Raw genomic sequence first — 15,303 nt, 5'->3', positions numbered from 1 at the left:
AAGGTTTATATGTATCGACGTAAGAGGTATCATTGAAGTATTATGTGATGTTGATGATTATTGGAGTTTTGGTGGATAAGAGGTAAAGTAAGCGAGAAGCATTTTTTCTTTGGTTTATATGGAACAAGGAGGATGAAGATGTCAGACTAGAACACTCAAGTGGAAGGAAGATTGTCTACACACACACTTTGTTAAATCAATGAGCAGTATATAATTTTTTTGTGGAGAGAGGAAGTATTTGCGTATCTTGGCACACTGACAGTTGTTCAGCTACCGTACAGTTGATTTGGCTTGGCAAACATTGGTCTTGACATGATGACTATGACGTTGACTAACTGTTATTGACTGTTATACACTGCTGCCACTACTACTTGTTACACATGTTGAACATAAAATTTTTGACAGAATTGCATTTACACAGTTAAAACTATTCAATTAGAAAGATGAGTGAGTGTGTTTTGTGTGTTTTCCTTTCCTAATCCCATGTAATTGGTACCAACTTACCTCCTAAATATTATTTTACTTGTTTGTTGTGGCTTGCACTGACCCCACAAATGTTATAGGTTTACTGATATTTGTGTATTTGTAATAGTTAACATGACAATTATCTGATATCATTTGTGTGTTTATTATAATTTGTATGTTGATGATAATTTTGTAAAATCAATTGTATGTGCATTCAAACTGTTGTTCGTACTTGCACTTTTCATCATTGATGGATGCCACTTGGAAATGTTTAATTTCTGCCGATTAACTCTGATGAACTGTCTGATTAGTGATAGTGAATATTATGGACTGTTACCTGCACTTGTTCAACATGATGGGTGCCACTTGGAAATGTTTAATTTCTGCTAATGAATTCTGACAAACTGTTTAAATGTTGATAGTGAATATTATGGACTGTTACCTGCATTTGTTCAACATTGATGGCTGCCACTTGGAAATGTTCAATTTCTGCTCATGAACTCTGATGAACTGTTTGATAAGTGATAGTGAATAGTATGAACTGTTACTGCCACCTGTTCAACATTGCTGGGTGCCATTGATGGAACTGCTTCTACTGAAATAAGGTCACTTGTTGGTGTCTGCACCTGTTCAACATTGCTGGGTGCTACTGATGGAACTGCTTCTATTGAAATGATGTCACTTGTTGGTGTCTGCATCTGTTCAACATTACTGGGTGCTACTGATGGAACTGCTTCTACTGAAATAATGTCACTTGTTGCTGTCTGCACCTGTTCAACATTTCTGGGTGCCATTGATGGAACTCCTTTTACTGAAATAATGTCAATTGTTGATGTCTGCACCTGTTCAACATTGCTGGGTGCCACTGATGGAACTGCTTCTACTGGGATAATGTCACTTGTTGCTTTCTGCTCCTGTTCAACATTGGTGGGTGCCACTGATGGAACTGGTTCTACTGAAATAATGTCGCTTGTTGGTGTCTAAGCATGCTCGCCGTTTCTGTGTGCCACTGTTGGAGCTGTTTAAATACTGCTGATGAAATGTTATCAGACTGCTGTTTACACCTGTTGACCATTGCTGGGTGCTACTGTTGGAACTGTCAACTACTCTGAGGAGTGCTACTTGTTTATTGAACTATTGGAAAGATCTTATGTGAATATTTGTATAAACTGATTTTTTGTGTATTTACTGATTATGAAATGTTGTGAGACTCTTACCTACACCTATTCGTCATTGCTGGTGCCATTGATTGAACGATACTTGAGTAAACTATTATGTAAAATCATATGTATGCAAGCATTTGTATTCCATACTGTATTTTATATATTAGGTTATTGAAGGGTCAGTGCAAAGCCAAAATTTGTTTAGTTATGTGATAGTTACTTATTAATATTACCTTTTATATTTGTCTGTATTTTTTGGACGAATTTGGTGGTATTTTCACCACCAATGCTGGCAAAAATTTCATCAAATTGCAGCCCGTTTAGGAGAGGCATATGAAATATGGCTACACTGAGTCACAGCGCCAGAGATTGTGCCAAAGAGTATGATTTCGCCGCCTTCACTGGGCAGTTGTAGTTCAGAAGTTACCGTGGGCAGTAGTAGTTCAGAGGTTGCCGTTGGCAGTGCTTGTTGAGAGGATGTCGATAGCAGTACTAGTTGAGGGCATGTCGTGTGCAGTTGTTCTGTTGGGCGAGACAGCAGATGCTGATCGATTGGGGATGTTGTAATGATCATAGTGTATTCTTCATCAATATATATGAAGGTAACAAAAAATTTTTTTATTTCAAAGTTACTAAATAACAATGCGTCTTGGTCACAGGTTCAGTCAACAAAGCATCTGGCTTGTGTTCATGTATTAGACTGTAATTCTGGTTTCTACGTGTAATTATAGTATTTCTGGTTTTTTAATTACTTCATTGTAAATGGTGTTTGAAATATCTTGTCGTATTGAGGAGGAACCGTGCCAGATGTGTACGTTGAATCACACTTCGACAGAGAGAACAGTTGCACTTGTGCTTTGTTGCTTTCATAGTTGCTGGGGACTTAATTAATCAATTGTGTTAACGGAAATTTCCTTTCATTCTTTGTTGTTATTCTATGCAGTCACATTGCGTACTAATACTACTCAGGGCCAACCGGTTACGAGACTTCGTAACCGGACATACAGCTAATAAAATTATTTGCATTTTATTTAATTACGCCCCCATGCAAATTTCCCTTTAGTCGATTATCACAATTATTTCCAGATCTTTGACAATGTTGTGCCTTATTAGTCTTATTTTATTTTTATTAATGCCAGTGCAATACTGAAGCTGTATAGCTTACAACCATTTTATTTTACACTATAGTCGGCGTAACAGATATACTATACAGCAAGAGATTTCAGCTAGTTCTCATTTATTGTTTCGTTTTATTTGTACACTTTTAATTGGATTATATGATTCGATCACTCTGTATCGTCTTCAGATCTAAGTAGCTGAGTCAGCAACCCGTTTTGTCTACTCAAAACCACTTACCATATTTGGGACCTATGGGGAAGTATATATTACCATTTACTTTGAATTTTAGTATTCCATAATTTCAACTACGTCATTCAGGGTACCTGATAAGACTGTAATCCACCCTAATGTTTTTTTTCACCGCAGTGGTTCCTGAATTCTTGAGACTTTCGAATGACTTGGACAGCTATAACGCGACCAACAGTTTAAGGAAACAGGCTACTTAAAAATGGGGCAAAACCGAATTTTTTTAATGTCTTTATTAAATTCTATAGTCTTTTCTGATTACATGTATATATACATTATAGGGTTTCAAATGAAAAATGACCTATGTATACCAAAATTTAAAGTTACGGTCAAGTACGCCGGCACGCCCCCTTTATTTCTGTTACAGAAACCAGTATTATTTCGAAAAGACCTGTGAAATTTCTGTTTCCAGCGATTAAATGTATGATACATTGTATATGTTGGTAACAGTGCAGGTTTCTAGTGTCTGTAAATGACTATCTTTGCTACTTTTGTTTCGCTGAAGCAGTTTGTTCACGTGTTACTGAGTGTTTGTTGCCCAAGTGCTATATTTATTTGTGGAAGTACGTATTGTATCCTTTAGTGTGCAATAAATACGAACTATGCCACGCGTCAAGAAATTCAATAAAAAGAAATTCCAATGTAACCAGTTCACAAAAAAAGGGAGCCACACTGTTGAATGTAACCTATGTATCAGTTCTTCAGGAATGAAACTCCTAACAGGCACGCCTCCTGGTGATTCAAATTTTTGTGTTAACAATGACGCTATTTGTGGTGGATTTGTTGATGTTGATGTAGGCATCTTATCGTCTTTGATAAAAGAAAGAGGCCAAATGTAAGCAATTTGATGGTGTATGCTGTCTGGAAATAACTGAACAACAAAGTATCAGGAACGGTTAGCGTCAAAATTAGTTGTTCTTTGTAGATCCTGCAATATATCTAAAAAATGACTTTGAACATTGTGCATAATTCATATGATGTGAGTTTGGAATTAATGTATGCAATTCGTGCAACAGAAAAAGGAGAAGAGGTTGCACAAACGTTTTGTTGTTTGATCGACCTTCCTCCTCCTCCTGGTAGGTTCAGAAAGTAAACAAAAATACTTTTTGGTGCCTTGACGATTGCGTCTAAAGCATCTATGAAACGTACGGTAAAAGAAACTGTAAACATTAGTGGAACCAGGGACATTGCTGTAGCACTTGATGGGACATGTCAACGTCGAGGACATCTGTCCCTGAATTGTGTTGTAACTACTACTTCTCTGAAGAATGGCAAGGTTGTTGATGTTGAGTGCTTATCTAAGTAGTGCCACACCTTCCATGGTAACACTGAAGGACAGATTGAAGATCAGTGTTCTAAGAATTGTGATGGTTACAGTGGAGGTATGGAGTATGATGGAGCTCTAAAAGTATTTCAGAGGTAGTTGCCCGTTTACAACGTTGGATATACGAAGTACCTAGGCGATGGGAACTCAAAAGCTTTCAGTAAATTTAATGAGTTCAATGTTTATGGGGATACCTTAACAATAAAACTGGAGTGTTGTGGACACGTGCAAACGAGGTTGAGTGCTACGAAGAGCAATGAAAGGAAAGTTGCTATCTGATGGAAAATCTCTTTCTGGCCGAGGCAGATTCACAAAAACTGAAATAGACCTTCTTCAGAATTATTATGGACTGGCCATTAGACGAACCGCACCTCTAAATGATTTTACAGCAATGATAAAAGCTGTATGGGCTACCTACTTTCTTAACTTATCCACAGATGACCACCTTGTTCACGGACTTTGCCCTAAAGGAGCGGGTTCTAGGCATGGTTACCAAAGAACTAAAGAAAGTGGTCAAAAATAACATCACAAGCATTCTCATCCTGAGTCTGTTATGAACGAAATAAAACCAATTATAGAGACCTGAGTGACACTGTTTTGCTTCGTAAATGTCTTCACGGGGTCGCTCAGATTACAGATGAAAGTTTCAACCATTTGATATGGGAAAGATTACCTAAGAATGTTTTCGTAGGACCAAATACATAAAACGTTGGTGTACTAAACGCAGTGATGTGCTTCAATGACGAAATGATAGGAAGGTAGGAGTCCACAGAAATTTAGGTATAACATGTGGGTCTAATAGGGAAGATCAATACTTCCGTGTGACAGACAACGGGTGCATGGAGATGAAAGATTCGCTCTTCAAGTTACTGAAGAAGCAAGAAGGGCTAAAAGGAATGTCAAGAGAAAGTATGAAGATGAAAAAATGCTGCAGGATGAAGACTATGTTCCAGGAACGTTCTGAGGCACAGTTTAATTGGACTCTTGTCTTCATTCGTAATTTCCCACAACTAGTTTTCTTTTTCAGAATTCAGGTACAAATATTTCATAAAGTCTATAAAGCAATGCTCTAATATTTTTCTGTAACTTGCAATAGTCCATAGTTATGTAGTAGACCTAAGCTTTATTGCAGAATCAACTAAATTATAGAAAAAAATCGCATTTTTATTAGGAAAAAATCATAAGAATTAAAATGTAAGATGTGATATTTTTTATCCTTGTAATATACATAATAGGAGGAAGTAAATACGTCTAGTACCTCAGCCATCATGTCATGCATATCTGGTAAAATTTGGTCTCCTTCAAATGTATATTATTGGATTAAATGTTACCTCAACTTGAGGAAGAATTTTGGAAAAAAATTGCATCAGTTTCTTTGTATTATTTTTAAGAATCCTAAACAGGTTCAAAAATATTCAAAATACTTCTAACTTGTTTAAAAAGTATGCTGCATTACCTGATATCAACAAAAAATCTGTAAAACATATACGTTATAAACAGTGCCTGAAAGAAATAGGTGTTGATTTTTACACAATATTGAGCCAGGAAACTAAACTGTATCCTAAAAATAGACTTCCAAGTGCAATTGGATTTGGAATTGTTTACATGTACAAGCGATAAGCTGCGAAGGGTAGCCTTGCGGTCTGTGGCGTCTTGCCATAGTTCGCGCTGCTCTCCCCATCGAGGGTTTGAGTCCTCCCTCGGGCATGGGTGTGTGTGTAGAGTAAGTTAGTTTAAATTACATTAAGTAGTGTGTATGCCTAGGGACCCATGACCTCAGCAGTTTGGTCACATAGGAACTTACCACAAATTACCAAAATTACAGGTACAAATTACAAGGGCGTGTCTCAGAATTCCTTATGAGAATTCTCTTAAAACAGTTTAAATAAAACCAGCGTTGTTTACGTTCTTCATTTTTATTCTTGATGTCAACATATTTGCTGCACTCTGCTGCTAGAGTTCTACGAGCTGTAGCGGGGCGTGTAACCCGTCGAGAACGTTGGACCGTGAGATGCCGCGCGCAGTAATCGAGTTTCGAATTCGAAGATTTCGTTCATTCATGGAGCACCCTCTCCTTTCGAATGACAATGTCATACCATATCTGAGTACAACCATCCGATGCCTTGGGTTCACTGTCATGGATAATTCGCCAGACAGTCCCGAAATGATGCCAGCCGATTTTCACCTGTTTCCAAAACTTAAAGAACGTCTTCGAGGACTTCTCTTTGATACTGATGAAACGGTGTAACCACTAGTGAAGTTGTTGCTCCATCAACAAAGTCAAACAATCTACAGTAACAGTATCAACAAACTGATCTCACATTGGGAGAAATTTATTCCTCGCCTGAGTGACTATGTTGACAAATAAGTATGTAGAAATAAAGATTAAAGATTAGAATGTCAATAACGTTCCTCTTATGTAATATGTTTTAAGTGTTTTGGCATAATAAAACTAGGAGGCATTAGGTTTCAGCTGACCCTCGTATTTCGTCATAACATTTCTCCAGCTATCCACTGGAGATAAATTTAACAGTGCAAGTTCGAAAGTTATAATTTTTCCTTTTACAGGACGAAGCATTGCTAAACAAATCCACAGCACAAAGCCAGAGTTCATCTCAGCAATCGAATCTGCAAAATTGTACTAATCAGGCGTTCCATATTTAACCATGTGATTGAATGGTCGCTACACGTTCGTACAACTATCCTAGCTCTAATAAGCTCTTGTTCTAAAATCGGAGGGCTGATGAAACAGCATCGCTCAAAAAGATTATACCTTAAATTTTTAACGGGGTTTAAGAGTTGTTTTCCAGAACTTCGGCAGTCCGGAAGAACAATTTGTTAATAATCCACGAGTTAATATGTCACAGATTGCAGTGGAATATTCCATTTCGGTTTAATTGCAAACAGCAGCGCTCGAGGTATGAAATATTCTAGTCGACTGTATCAGAATTTCACACACGCCGTTCGTTTTAATCTGAGCGCCGGAAACAGGAAAAAGGAACAACTTCAATTTCTAGTCCATTAGCAAATAATACACGTTTTTTCCTTTCTTGTGCATGAAGGGAATTGAGATGCGACTCGTTTGTTCGACGCTCTGACGTCTATCTCGTATGTCTCCTCATTCAATAATTCAACGTTGCAAATGCGAAATCCAATTGCAGCAGTTCCTGTATTTTACAACTGACAAAGTGTATAGGAATATCAGAAAATTGACGAAATGGAATTATTTTCAATTATTCAGTCAAATGCAAAAACGACACAAATATAATCATGGATTGGTGTTGGTTCCTCATGTTCGTTCAGTATGAACTACACTCAAGTTTAAAATGCAAGTAACCACGCGAGTGTTTAACTTTTCATGTGAGGTAATAGCCGTCCCTTGTTATTGGTGGTGACTTAAAATAGACGACGAAATAATTTTTCTAATGCTCTTTTCTTCTTATACCGAAAGCATGTCGACAAGAACAAATGTGTAAAGTTAGCCACAGAGTTCAAATAAAAGAAAGAGAGTCAAATTTCTTCTGGTTCATCAGCGTCATTGAAATTTGCATCCAAATTGTACTCTATATGTCACTGTTTCGGTGCTCCTTGGAGATTCCTGAACTCTGCAGCCGGCCAGGTAATCTCAAAAATGCGAGAAATGATAACGGTCTATATCAAAGACAAAGCTTAAAGCCGATAACAAGTTCGAGATATGACATACATTCTAGTGTCACTAACATAATGTTATGTTAATAGAAACCATCGTAGCCGTATTTCAGGTACGTTCATTGCGTCACAACCGGTTTTGTTCAATAAACATCATCAGATGACACAGATAATTCGTCAAAAGCCTTATTAACTATCGCAGAATTTGCCGATATCATAACTCAAGAAACCAATCGTCGTGTGTAACGTTAAGGCATATTTTGTAAAACGGCGGATACACAAACAATTCACGGACCACCTTGCTCAAGTACAAAGTGTGCTGTAAATGATAGATTGTCCGGACAGGGCAGTTCAGCGAAAGAGCTGAATACTTAAACATTCTTCTAACAAAATGTCAAGATTTTCATAAAGCATTTCGCTAATCCATATCCTTATTTACAGTGGTGTATAAAAGCTTAAAACCGTCATTTATTAAGTTTGCAACGGTACTTTCGCGTTCTCGTCAATAGGGTACCAGAACGTTTAAGTTCTACCACCGTAAAGACGGAAGATCCGCGATTCGGAATGTAAGTAGCGGTCGGAACACCACCACTAAATTACGCAGCACTAACACTCCAAACCATGGACTCTCGGAGAGAGATTTTAACCGTGTTCTACCCAACGGTAAAGTATCGAATTATTTTTCTTCGAATCATACAGTTTTGCGGAAAATCAGTGAGAATAATTACTTTAGGAAACCTTTAATCAGACAAAGCCTGTTATAACAATAAAATGTTTCGATTAATAAAACGGCCGCCAGTCCAAATCGGGCACAGTGTTTACACAAAAGGATGAAGTCAATTTTCGACACTGAATAAATAACTACTTCCATTTACTACGATCACTTGGCAATAAATATTATTAATCCCACTTTCTGTTACTTATGGAATTTATCACTATACTTCAGTAATTATTTAAAGCAGACACACATATGTTTCAACAAGGATACAAAAAAAATATTAAACTTACAGCTATCATTCATATGACCAAAACTATTATTCAACACGACTAAATTTCATTTCTGTAGGACTGTTATTTGTTAACGTTTTACTAACACCAAAATTTGTCTGGGTTTCTTTGACATGGAGAAGCAACACGAACAATTACTGTTAAGTTTGTTGCAGTTAAACAATTATGTTACTTTACTTTCACAATTACTATAGAAAACTTATCCTCATGGCCACGCAAAGCGGTGGCCCTTAAACTAATACGTGCAAACTTTAGTATTTAATAATGATTTTAAGAATACACTACCAAAGCAGTACTCTTGCCAGTAATTTACTATTATTCGAGCTTCAATAAACATCAGGATACTCGGAATAAATTCGTTTAGATAAGGACCCTAGTAAGGTAAATGACATAGGAAAATCACGGTTAAACACAAAGGTACCTTTAACACTTACATTCCACTAACTGAAGATGGATGGTTCATACTGTGATACACTTCTAAATAAAGTACTTTGCCTGTTACTGAAATCACGGTGGCGTGAGGCGGTGCTGCGTAGTAACATTGCGCAGGTACGGCTCTTGATGTACATAGCTCTGTCTTCCTCTTGGTGGCGACGATAAAATTACAAATTTCTGAGCTATTAATTTATTGCCGTACTGCTCCAATCATGCACAACACGTCCGAGGCCATAAACCCAGTCTTGCAGGTAAATTCGGGGCCTCTAGTGCTTGACCAACGTAATTCGTGTTCACCACTTGCAGTGCAGCTACCGACTATATAAGCCACTGGCGCGGCAATTCTCCTCGCGCGCCCCACCACCTTCTCCATTCCACCACAGAACCGAGTTCCGTTCTACCTACGATCCCTACACCTTTTCAATTTACACTTCTGCTTTCAGAAAACCTAAGTATGAACCATCTACAATTGTATGACAGCATATACATACAAAATTGACATAATTAATTACAGTTGTACTTGAAATATTACATAATTATTTACAAAATATGTTTTAATACATTTATTCCACCTACGTCAAAGAGGTTATTTTAAACAGATAAGCTACTCTTAACAAAAGCTTACTCTCGTTATAGTATTTGCTTAATTTTTCAAAATTATTATGGAACAAAATTTTTAAAATATACATAGTAATGGCAGTATTATATTTGCAATAGCATTACAAATTCTGTGCCAATTTAATGTATTTAGTTCCACAAATAGCTATTCTTCATTGATCCTTCCTCCTGAGTCAAGATATGAAACGGATTTTAAACGTAATAATAAAGACGTCCCTATTGCCCCCGAACTAACACAAGGCTGGACTGGATATGACTAAAATGCCATGAAGTTTGGAGGTAAGACCCTCCAGCTGACGCTTTGTGGGGTTTCAGTAATTTACCTTCAGAATCTTGTTTATGATGGCTGTCTACGCAAATGCCTGTCTAGATTTTCGTGTACGTGTTGAATGTAAGGCGTTTAAACTCTGAACGTGAGGGGTTGGCGAGGTAGTGGGAGAAGTTCATAGTGACAAAAATTTCCGCGGATCGTGTGCACCACGTTTTCCTGACATAACACTGAATGGAAAACAGTTGTGTCAGCCCACAGATGAAGGAGCGGTGAAGACAGTGGACAACCAAAGGTGAAAGTGCGCTAAGTAAAGTAGAAGCGAGTCCAACTCCTAGGATTTGTCGAATTTTGTTAATGTGGTTTCGCAGACTAGCAAAAAGTGCCAAATCATACAGGTTACACATGTTTATGTGATGGGAGCAGCCTGTCGATTTAATGGAAATAAATTTCTTCTTAAGGCAGTATCGATGATTATTTATTTCACGGTAACAGGTTTCGACAGAAGCTTGCCGTTATCATCTGATCTTCGGAAATTTGAAGTGCATACATATCAGCAACATAGCGGGAACACCTTAACTCGTAATCCAGCGCAACCACATTGGTTTCACAGTAACAAGAAGAAGAAAATGTAAAATAAACATTGCGTCAAATGTGTTTACTGAAGTGGCTGGCATAGGCCTAAGTTGTAGAGTCGTAAACCGACAACGTAATGGTATTTTGAGTTCCTGTCTGTATTTAAACGCTGGGCGTTGCGTTTCTGAACCGGGCAGCATAGGCGTCAAGAGAAAGTGTGTGATGTGGGTAACGGGATGTGGACGACCTTTCCATAGTGTGACATGTTTACGGTGGCGTTGGGTTGAATTGTGTTGAAATGTGGTAAGGATGCTCTATCATTAACCCACACTGCACTTAACCTGAACGTCTAACGTGTCGACTGATGCTTTTTTTGTGTAGACATTTTGCTTTGCATCATTACATGGGGAACTTTCAGACACGTTCGAGTCGATTTTCGAAATTCCTAGTACACTGAAGCAAAATGTCGGTGTTTCGAGAAAGTGGCTCTTTAATTTTGATCCGCAGTGGAATTTCCGCGCGATATTCCACTTTATCAATGGGCTGTGGCATTTTTGTCAGTACCCCCTGTCTCTGTGCTGCGAAACTGTGGCGCTGGCGTTTAAATGCGTACGAAGCTGCAACGTCTACTATAACGACTCCCATATATCGACCGTTCACACACCCATTACATTCCCTCTGATGAAGGATAAATCTAGAGAGTATGAAGAGAAAAGCAGCTTAGCGGAGAGTTTGTCACAACTGAGCCATAAACCAATATTAATTGGAAACTTCTTGGCTGATTAAAACTGTGTGCCGGACCGAGTCTCGAACTCGGGACCTTTGCCTTTCGCGGGTAAGTGCTCTACCAACTGAGCTATCCAAGCATGAATGGCGCCCCGTCCTCACATTCTGGAATATTAATTTGTTCTAAAATCGTTCTACAAAACATTATTACCCTTCCTCGAAATAGTCGGTCGCTCGTGGGAAAGAAATACCAGGCCAGGTCTACGTATACGTTAAGAGCAGGGCGACGGTGCACCGACCGCGAAAGTACGTGGAGACGCCATTACCGCTGTGCCAGAAATGCAATTAATAGTGGAATACGCCACTCATAGTTTTGTATAAATTTCTGACTGTCGTAACGCCGCTAATGTTCCGCTATTTTAAAGAAAATCGTTTGTTGACTTAACATTTAAAATTAGATAGTGAAGTACGTGATGCGTTGCGTGTAATACTAAAGAGTATATTTGAAGTAGAGCACTTGTGCGCGAAACGCAAGGTCCGTAGTTCGAGTCTCGGTCCGGCACGCAGTTTTAATCGTATTTTAAATGCATTCCCTTTTAGTTACTGGTTTCCATTGGAAATCCCGGAACAACTAATATAATTTACCCTCACTGCTGTTTCTGTAAATCACTTTAAATATACATCTACATCTATATTCCGGTAGCCAACTGACGGTGTGTGGCGGAGAGTATCTTCAGTACCTCTATCGGTTCTCTCTTCTATTCCAGTCTCGTATTGTTCGTGGAAAGAAAGACTGTCGGTACGCCTCTGTGTGGGCTCTAATCACTCTGATTTTATCCTCATGGTCTCTTCGCGAGATATACGTAGGAGGGAGCAATATACTGCTTGACTCCTCGATGAAAGTATGTTCTCGAAACTTCAACAAAAGCCGGTACCGAGCTACTGAGCGTCTCTCTTGCAGAGTCTTCCACTGGAGTCTATCTATCATCTCCGTAACGCATTCATGATTACTAAATGATCCTCTAACGAAGCGCGCTGCTCTCCTTTGGATCTTATTTATCTCTTCCATCAAACCTACCTGGTACGGATCCCACACCAGTGAGCAGTATTCAAGCACTGGGTGAACAAGTGTACTCTAACCTACTTCCTTTGTTTTCGGACTGGGTTTCCTTAGGATTCTTCCACTGAATCTCAGTGTGGCATCTGCTTTATCAACGATTAATTTTATATGGTCATTCCATTTTAGATCACTCCTAATGCCTACTCCCAGTTAATTTATGGAATTAACTGCTTCCAGTTGCTGACCTGCTACATTGTAGCTAAATGATAAAGTACCTTTCTTTCTATGTATTAGATGAATGATACAGCTATTTTCTTTCCCAACCCTATCCATCTGTCCATCTGAGTCACAATGATGGTCAATGAGACTTTAATCTCGCATAGGCTCATAACCAATGAAGGGACAGACAAAGTACAGTGGCTCTCTCAGTACACTCGTCACACACATACATACATTACACACACATGTGTCACCCCCTCTCCCCCCCCCCCCTTTCTCCTAACCCACACACACACAGAGAGAGAGAGAGAGACATAGAAACACACATATAAACAAACTTCTCTTCATTTTGGGTGGCACAATGGACACTTTCCTAGATATTAAATAAAAAATTGAGAGTACAATTCCTGTAGTTTCAGTTGTCCGCTACCCCTCTCACCCTTCACCGCCATTTCCAATCAAATGCCAGAGCTAGATATCTCCACCCATTTATTTCTAATTGGGGCCACCCCTACCGAACTTTGAGATCTTGTGATATTAACCTGAAAAGAATCGTGGGTCTATAATGGACCGAAACTAAAACAGCCCACTTCACTCCACAGATGAGAGAAGGAAAAATTAAAAACACAAATAAAAATCACAGAGTATTTTATTCGTAATGTCAAATGATGAACCACTGACGAGTATGGTTCCTCTTGTCGTACCAGTTGCTTTAAGTTTATATTGGGCCCTAGACCGCTTGTAGTAAACCAAGTAGGTTTGGGAACAGAAGTGGTATGGCTAATATGGAGTCATGTATGTTATAACATATCTAGAGTTAATATTATAATGACAAAAGGAAAGTAAACAAGTGCCATGAAAGAGAAGTAGCTAATAGGGAACCACGTACATTCAGAGAAATAGTCTTAGGTTAAACGTAAATTTTTCGTTAATTATTCCGTGTGGGACCATGAGTGAATGTGTATGCTATATTACAGATCTTTAGTGAGTAGCTGAAATATCACCCTGGTGAGGATCCTTGTGCTTTCTGACTGATAGTTTCGGTCCTTCACATTGACACGTAAGGCAATTGGCATCTCAATATGCCAACGAGCATCGTAAGTGTTCACTAATTAGTGCAGAGGACTAGGGCGCGGGAGATTTCGCGTATCAGCAATGGATGAGGTTAGACAGGTGATAATACAATTTCCTGCTTGTGTAGCTTGGTCCCCCATTCCTATGACCCTCTAGCACACCGGTTTCCATCTATTTTGTGTAGCTGTTTAAAAGTAATATTATATCTCACCACTGATCTTCCTTTTAGCTTCTTATTCCTCCGAATGTATCAGCGAGTTTCTTCTGCCACTGCAGTTTGTCGAATTTAAGCGGGGAATCTGAAAACACCATCATACATGTTTTCCATTGGTTGACAGCAGTTACGTCTTTACTTTATCTGTATTCCCTGTCGTATCAGGTAACAATGCCGCAGTGCGTATATAGCCGACTGAACTGCACGCTGCTCTTTAATTGCACCCGATACACAGGATTTCGAGAGATCTGCTCATACTAAAGGCAGCTGTAAGGGGACAGTGACAGAAGACGATATTAAGGCAATATTTTTCTCCATATGGCAGCTATCAGTGAAAAAACGTAGACAAGTGACGAAATTGTGGTTTACTTGCGCGAAACAGGTGTCGTGCACCAAAGTAAGCGTCGTAATATCCTGGTGAGTCTCTCTACGTCCATCTTTATACAAGATGGTAGCGGGACCTCGACTGCTCAGTGCAAAATGTCGAATCAAAACACCTTCAGGAATCTAAACTTCCAGTTTTTTTTTATTTTAGGAGTCACTTTTACCGCTACATTAGGCTATCTTGAGGTCCCTTGACCGACATCTAGGAAGACTCCCAACTCTTATACAGTCGAAATAGTTGCCAAGTGACGGACAGCCAATGATAACCGAAGGGAACGCTGTGTTAACAAGAAATTTATCGGGACCTTTGCCTTTCGCGGGCAAGTGCTCTACCAATGAAACGTCCCCTTTGAACAATTTATACAAGGACTGTGCTTAACCTGACACACAATATTTTTAGCGCAACGCAATCTGACTTTCAAAAATCCCTACAAAACAATGGCCCTGACTAACATTTAACTATACCTTTCACAAATCACTTACCTCACAAAATCTTCGCTGCTCAAGCTACTGCAATACAGCGAGCGCCACTACTGCCAGCTAAATAAAAGATTCAAACTATGGAAGGCACTAACTACTGATAGGGATAGTTAGCAAATGAAAGATATTAATAGAGAACAAACAATGTATTTACCTTGATATCATCACAAGTCATAATATATATATCAGTTCATGACAAATTACAAATCTCCGCCATCTCTCTCCCCACATCCACCACTGCTGGCGGCTCACCTCCAACTGCGCAACGCTACGCGC

Source organism: Schistocerca piceifrons, chromosome 6 (genome assembly GCF_021461385.2).
Source record: "Schistocerca piceifrons isolate TAMUIC-IGC-003096 chromosome 6, iqSchPice1.1, whole genome shotgun sequence".
NCBI classification, from domain to species: domain Eukaryota; kingdom Metazoa; phylum Arthropoda; class Insecta; order Orthoptera; family Acrididae; genus Schistocerca; species Schistocerca piceifrons.
Note: the sequence above shows the minus strand (reverse complement) of the source record.